This window comes from Varroa jacobsoni, unplaced genomic scaffold (assembly GCF_002532875.2).
Source record: "Varroa jacobsoni isolate VJ856 unplaced genomic scaffold, vjacob_1.0 scaffold_333, whole genome shotgun sequence".
NCBI classification, from domain to species: domain Eukaryota; kingdom Metazoa; phylum Arthropoda; class Arachnida; order Mesostigmata; family Varroidae; genus Varroa; species Varroa jacobsoni.
The window spans coordinates 1-6,505 of NW_019213235.1; the positions used below are offsets into that span (position 1 = coordinate 1).

A 6,505-nucleotide genomic window follows, 5' to 3' on the forward strand; every position below is an offset into this window, starting at 1 on the left:
TCAATATTGAAATACGTCTAATCATAATATAATCAACTACATGTGGCTCAGATGGTACAGCGATCGCTTGTCATACGACATATAACGCAACGATACCCATCATCTCCAAAAGTTCTTAATGCTTTTCCAAATCTATCTGGTTTTAATAACGTAAATAATATTAAAACATGTCTATATAAACGCAATTCAAGGGGATGTAGCTTAGATGGTTGAGCGCTCGCCTTCCATATAAGAGGTACTGGGCAGATACCCAGCATCTCCAGTATTTAAAGGCCGTGATGTCGATCTCCAGAATCCTCAAAGGCCCTCAATGCTTTTTCATGTTTATGTGTTTAATCACATAAACTGTATTAAAACACGTTGAAGTGTCATACATTGCAGAGGATGCTGCTCAGATGATAGACCGCTCGGATACTATGCCAGAAGCAGTGGGGTCGACACCAGCATCTGCAGATGCCTTGAATGACCTTTATATGTTTTTAATAACCCAAACAATATTAAAACACGTCTAAGTATACACTACTCGATGGTATGTAGCTCAGATTATGGAGCGCCTCAGTCCTATGTTGAGAGGCACTGCTATCATACCCATTATCTCCATTGTTTCTAACGTTGTTTTTAACAACGCAGGCAATATTGAAATACGTTTAATCGTTATCTACTTAAGGTGATGTAGCTCAGACGGCAGAACAATCGCGTGGCATCGGATATATACTGGGGTAGATACTCAGCATCTCCAAACGTCTTGAATATTTTTTCAAATCTCTGTTTTTAATCATGCAAACAGTGTTAAAACACGTTTAAGTGTGTTCCAACCCAGGGGATGTAGCTCAGATGGTAGAGCGCTCGCTTAGCATGCGAGAGGTACTGGGATCGATACCCAGCATCTCCAACTCTTAAGAAAATTGTTTTTAACAACACAGGCAATATTGAAATACGTCTAATCATAATATAATCAACTACATGTTGCTCAGATGGTACAGCGATCGCCTTGTACGCGAGAGTTACCCTGTATCTCCAAAGCTCTGTAATGTCTTTTCAAACGTACCTACTTTTAATAACACAGGGAATATTGAAATACGTGTAAGTATATGTTTAAGTGCATGTTATTCAATGGAATGTAGCCCAAATAGTAAATCACTTGCCTACTATGCGAAAAGCTCTGGTGGCGGTACCCAGCATATCCAGACGCCGTTACTCTTCTTCAAACTTGTGTCTAATCACACAAACTGTATTAAAACACGCTTAGGTGTTTTTTACTTCATAGAGTGTTTCATCAAGATGTAGCTCAGATGGTACAGCGATCGCTTGCCATACGACATATACTGCATCGATACCCATCATCTCCAAAGGTACTTAATGCTTTCTCAAATTTATCTGTTCTAAATAACGCAAACAATATTAAAACATGTTTATATATACGCAATTCAAGGGATGTAGCTCAGATGGTTGAGCGTTCGTCTTCCATATAAGAGGTATTGGGCAGATACCTAGCATCCCCATCGTTTTTAAAAAGTTATCTGTTTTAACAACGTAAGCATATTGAAACATTTAAGCTTACATCATTCGAGTTGTGTAGCTCAGAGGGTGGAGCGCTCACCTTGTGTGCAAGATGTATGGGAATCGATACTCAGAATCTCTAAAGGTTTTGAATATTTTTCAAATTTGTCTGTTCTTCAATAACGCAAACAACACTAAAACATGGCTAAGTATGTTGTCTACGAGGGGGTGCAACTCAAATGGTAGAGTGATCGCCTTACGTGCAAGAGGTGCGGGAATCGATACCCAGAGGCCCCAAACGTTTCGAATATTTTTCAAAATTATCTGTTCTTTAATAACGCAAACAACATTAAAACATGTTTGACCGTCTTGTCTACGAGGGGGTGTAGCTCAAATGGCAGAGCGATCGCCTTGCACGCGATAAGTACTGGGATCAATACCCAGCATCTCCACTGATCTCAAAAAGTCAAATGTTTTTAACAGGGCAATATTGAGATACGTTTTAGCAGGTCGTCTATTCTTAATAACGCAAACGATATTAAAACACGTTTAAGCGTTTGATATTCAACGTAATGTATCTTAGATGGTAGAGCGCTGGCTTTGCATCCTAGAGGTACTAGGGTCGATACTCAGCGTCTCCACTCACTTTGAAAAGTTACGGTTTTTGACAACGCAGGTACTATTGAAATACATTTAAGCTTGTAATATTCGTGAGGAAGTAACCCGCATGGTAAAGCGCTCGCTTAGCCTTCCAGAGGAAACAGTATCAATACCGAGCACCCCTGAAGGTCTCGAATGACTTTTGAAGTTGATCTCTTTTTAATAATGCAAACAATATTAAAATACAGTTTAGTGTATTTAAGGGATTTAGCTCAGAGGGTACCACCTCGCTTAACATGTCAAAAGTACTGCAATGGATACCCAGCATTTCCAATTTTTTTTAATTTACCTGTTTTTAATAACACAAACAACATTAAAACACGTTTAAGCATGTGTTATTAAAGGCGATGTAATTCAGACGGTAGAGCGCTCACTTTGTATGCGACGTGTACTGGGATTGATACCAGGATCTCCAGTTTTTAAAACGTTATCCGTTTTTAACAACACAGGCAATATTGAAATACGTTTGTACGTGTGTAATCCAAGGGGTGTAGCTCAGATGGTAGCGCGCTCGCTTAGCATGCGAGAGGTATTGGGATTGATACCGAGCATCTCCAATGGTCGTCGTGATTTTCCAATTTATCTGTTCTTAATAACGCAAGCAATATTAAAATACGTTCAACCAACAATTACTCAAGGGCACGTAGCTAGTGATACATCTCCTGATTATCATCCGCCAGGTAGTGGGGTCGCTTTCGAAGGTCTTCAACGTTTTTCAAATTTATCTGTTTTTAATAGCGCTAACAATATTAAAACACATCCAGGCATATGTTTCTCACGAGGGTGTAGCTCACAAGGTATCGATACCCAGTGTCCTCTATGGTCCGGAATGTTTTTCAAATTTATGTTTTTAACAACGCAAACAATATTAAAACGTGTACAAACAATTATTACTCAAGGGTATATGGCTCAGATGATACATCGATTGCCTATCATGCGCCATCTGATACCCACAATCCCCAGAGGTCTCCAGCGTTTTTCAGAATTTGTTTTTTAGTAATGCTAACGATATTAAAACACGTTTAAGGATGTGTCTCTCAAGGGGATGTGGCTCAGATGGTAGAGTGCTCGCTTCGCATGCGAGAGGAACTGGGATCGATACCCAGCATCTCCATTGATTTTGAAAAGTCATCTGTTTTTAACAACGCAGATAATATTGTGAAGTACGTCTAACCCTGTGCCCTCCAAAGTGATGTAGCTGAGAAGGTACAGCGCCTGGCTCGCATGCGAGAAGCACTGGGAGCGGTACCATCTCCGTAAATCCATTTTATTTATGCTTTTAGTGACGTTACTATATTAAAACCTGTCTTAATCCGAGTGACTAGATGTGATACAGATCAGACTATATTGTTCAATATGCTAGTGACTGCAATTAATGCGCAGCATCCTCAAAGATCATTAAGTTTTTCAAATTTTCTCGTTTTCCATCACGCAAGCAATATTGAAATACGTTAAATTTTTTGTTACATTTAAGGGGGTATAGCTCAAATGGTAGAGCCGTACTTTAGAATGCTTGAGCTACTGGAATTCATAGAGAGCATCTCCAGAAATGTTCTTATTTAAATCATCGTTATTTCTATCTAACAAATCTGCCGAGAATCGTTTAGAATCTTGTTTTTAAAGCCGGTGTGTAGATATACGCCCATCCAGCTAGATGAAGTACAGGAGAACAGATACATGGCAACTTATCTGACCACGTAAAATAATAGATTAAACAAAAACAAAACAAAAGATTCTGTTAGAACATGAACATTTTATCTAAAATGTAAATGAATGAGTATATAAAAACATACACATCAACATGCTAGTTAAATGCAGGCGAAGATTTGATTCGAACTGAAGCAAACGCATTAGAGATATTATGTAGTGGCCTTAATCATTCTCTTATGAAATAACCATTGATAAACATTTGGCGAAATACTATAAACGAATAAAAACAGTTTCATACACCAACCTAGACCTGTCGATGCTTCCATATCTATATGAAGGCTTTTCTCACAAGCAGGTTCGTTGGAGAGCTTTTCTAACTAACGTTCTTTCAAGCTACTTATGTGAAGAGTTAGCGAAAGGTATATTTTGCATGCTTGCAACGTTATGTCGATGCACACTAACCGATCTTTTTCTAATAACTTGTTGGTAGTATTACACTATGCAACAATGAACACTGCCGTTGCTTAGCTTCGTCGTGAGATTGTGTGTATTATCGATGACGATGAGCCTTGATCGCCAAGAGAAACGCGCTATACGAAAAGCGTAACGATTTTGTTGACACTAGAAACCCTGATGTTGTTGAGGTTGTTAGAGCGCCTAATACATCGTTAACAACTGTCGTGTGATGAATATAAGCTACGCGGCGGGCATCGTGAACGACGCAATACCCCAGTATCGAAAGCTTTCGAGGGGTCTCAGCATCCTGCTTTCATTCGTTAAAACAATTTCGAATATATGCGAAATATTGAAATCAGTGCCGGTTCAAACAACATAGCAGCTCGACTGCCACATCAAACACAGTAGAGCTAATCGAGTGCTATACAGGAACCTTGATTAGACCTAAAACGAGCCAAGGTTACCTCAATGGCTTTAGATCCTGGCTAACTCATACATCTAATGCTAGAACGTCGACATGCTTCCAAGCTGGTATCGGATGCTCTCAGGCTTAATCCACATAGTTACAGCGTTGCTGCGTCCTGATCGTTTCCGAGCTTCGTTCTATACACTATTCGAACATGTTATTTCGGGGTTTCCAGCCTCAAATTCGGAGGACAGGAAAAAAAGCGAGACAACGAGGGTGAGCCCGTAGCTGTAGGAAAAAGACGAAAGAAGGATAGGACGGACTTCTTCTTCGTACACACTGGATAAACAATGAGACCGGTTACTTATTGTCTAGCATGGCGGGCACCACTTTCTTTCCCCTTTGCTCTGATCTTTAAAGGAAGAAAAACTAGCCTCTAATGATAGGCGCGATGGATATGTTACGTAGAGGTTCGCCTCGATTCTTGATGGGAAGCGCTTTCGTCTGGTATCAGGTCACCAAGTGAACATTGTATGCGTTTATGATCATTTTGTTATTATGATTCTTAGTGTTGTCATTACCACACGCATACATACATGACGTAAACAGGGATATTGCCGTTGTTTTTATTGATTTTCTTGTCATCAACCGCAAAAAAAAGTGTACACACACAAAGTTAAGAGGTAACCCAATTAAAATGCATAATTTCAAATCAAAGAGAAAACGAAAGTAAAAATTTTCGATAATAAACCTAATGAGACTCGAGTTTGCCTGTTCGTCTCGTTTCGATAACTTAAGCGATAATGGCTGTTGAGATAACATTGCTAACACATATGATTACCAAAAAAAAAGACTATCTAATAACACTTCGATACTGTAAAGAAGGCTTAAACAAGCATCGAATCGGTGTTGCATACACTACGAGTAGGGTGATTGGATATGATCACTTTGGTGAAGCAGTGCGTCGACACTAAAAACAGATTACATTGATTAAATATAATATATTCTTATTATATGTAGGCCAAATGAAGCAGCTGTATCAATCTCGAAAATGAGAATCGTACATACTTGATTCAGATGAAAGTGAAGCCACTATTTCGGCATTTGCAATACCGACACCGAACTCCCTGTACGCAAGTTATCGTGTCGGCGATCGCCCGTCATTATCACCCCCGCTCAGAAACACCCTTGAAGCTTAGAGACCAGATTAGGTTGTTGTGGAATAAAATGGGTCGAAATCCTAAATCGTTGGGGTAACCTAGCTAGCAAAATGGCTCCCTAATGTTCTAAGTAAAAACAAAATACCCAAAAGGCCAGGTACAGCCTAGCCGCAACCTATTGCTAAGCAGCAGTAAGAAGTTGATCGAGAAACGATTGCCAGAGCGAACAAGGTGACGAAGACAAATCAGTGTAGCACCCCATGAGAAATGCAATATTAAGGCAAAAATTGAACCGAACTCACAAGGGCCGCTCGTAGCTATTGCTTTTATGTTTTTTTTTTTGTCCAAGCAGCCTCAATGCGCCAACCTGTACAGAGTATTCAGCCTGTGACTTGTCTAGACAAATTACACAGTGATTCTATTCATATATAATAATAATACTACTACTACACAACTTTTTCCGTTGTTATTAGAAAACGATACTTAAAAGTGAAAGCAATATTTGAGATGGACTTTTCTAATACCAATAGGTATAACAAGCTGTTCACTTAAATTTTATCTGTGCATTGCTGAAAACGAGGTATGCCGTAAGCTTGCGCGTATCACAGAATTATAGTTGCTCGAGAAGCACGTCAAATGTCATTGTTTTCAAGTTAGTCAAAGTTCTCCACTG

At 39.4% G+C, this 6,505-nt stretch overlaps 2 non-coding genes across 2 annotated transcripts; both read left to right on the forward strand.

The window, feature by feature from the left end:
* The first annotated feature begins 819 nt into the window (after positions 1–819).
* On the forward strand, positions 820–892 carry TRNAA-AGC (transfer RNA alanine (anticodon AGC)). The gene has a single exon. It is a non-coding gene; the product is annotated as a tRNA-Ala (tRNA).
* Positions 893–3,201: 2,309 nt separating this feature from the next.
* Positions 3,202–3,274, forward strand: TRNAA-CGC (transfer RNA alanine (anticodon CGC)). The gene has a single exon. It is a non-coding gene; the product is annotated as a tRNA-Ala (tRNA).
* Positions 3,275–6,505: the final 3,231 nt, after the last annotated feature.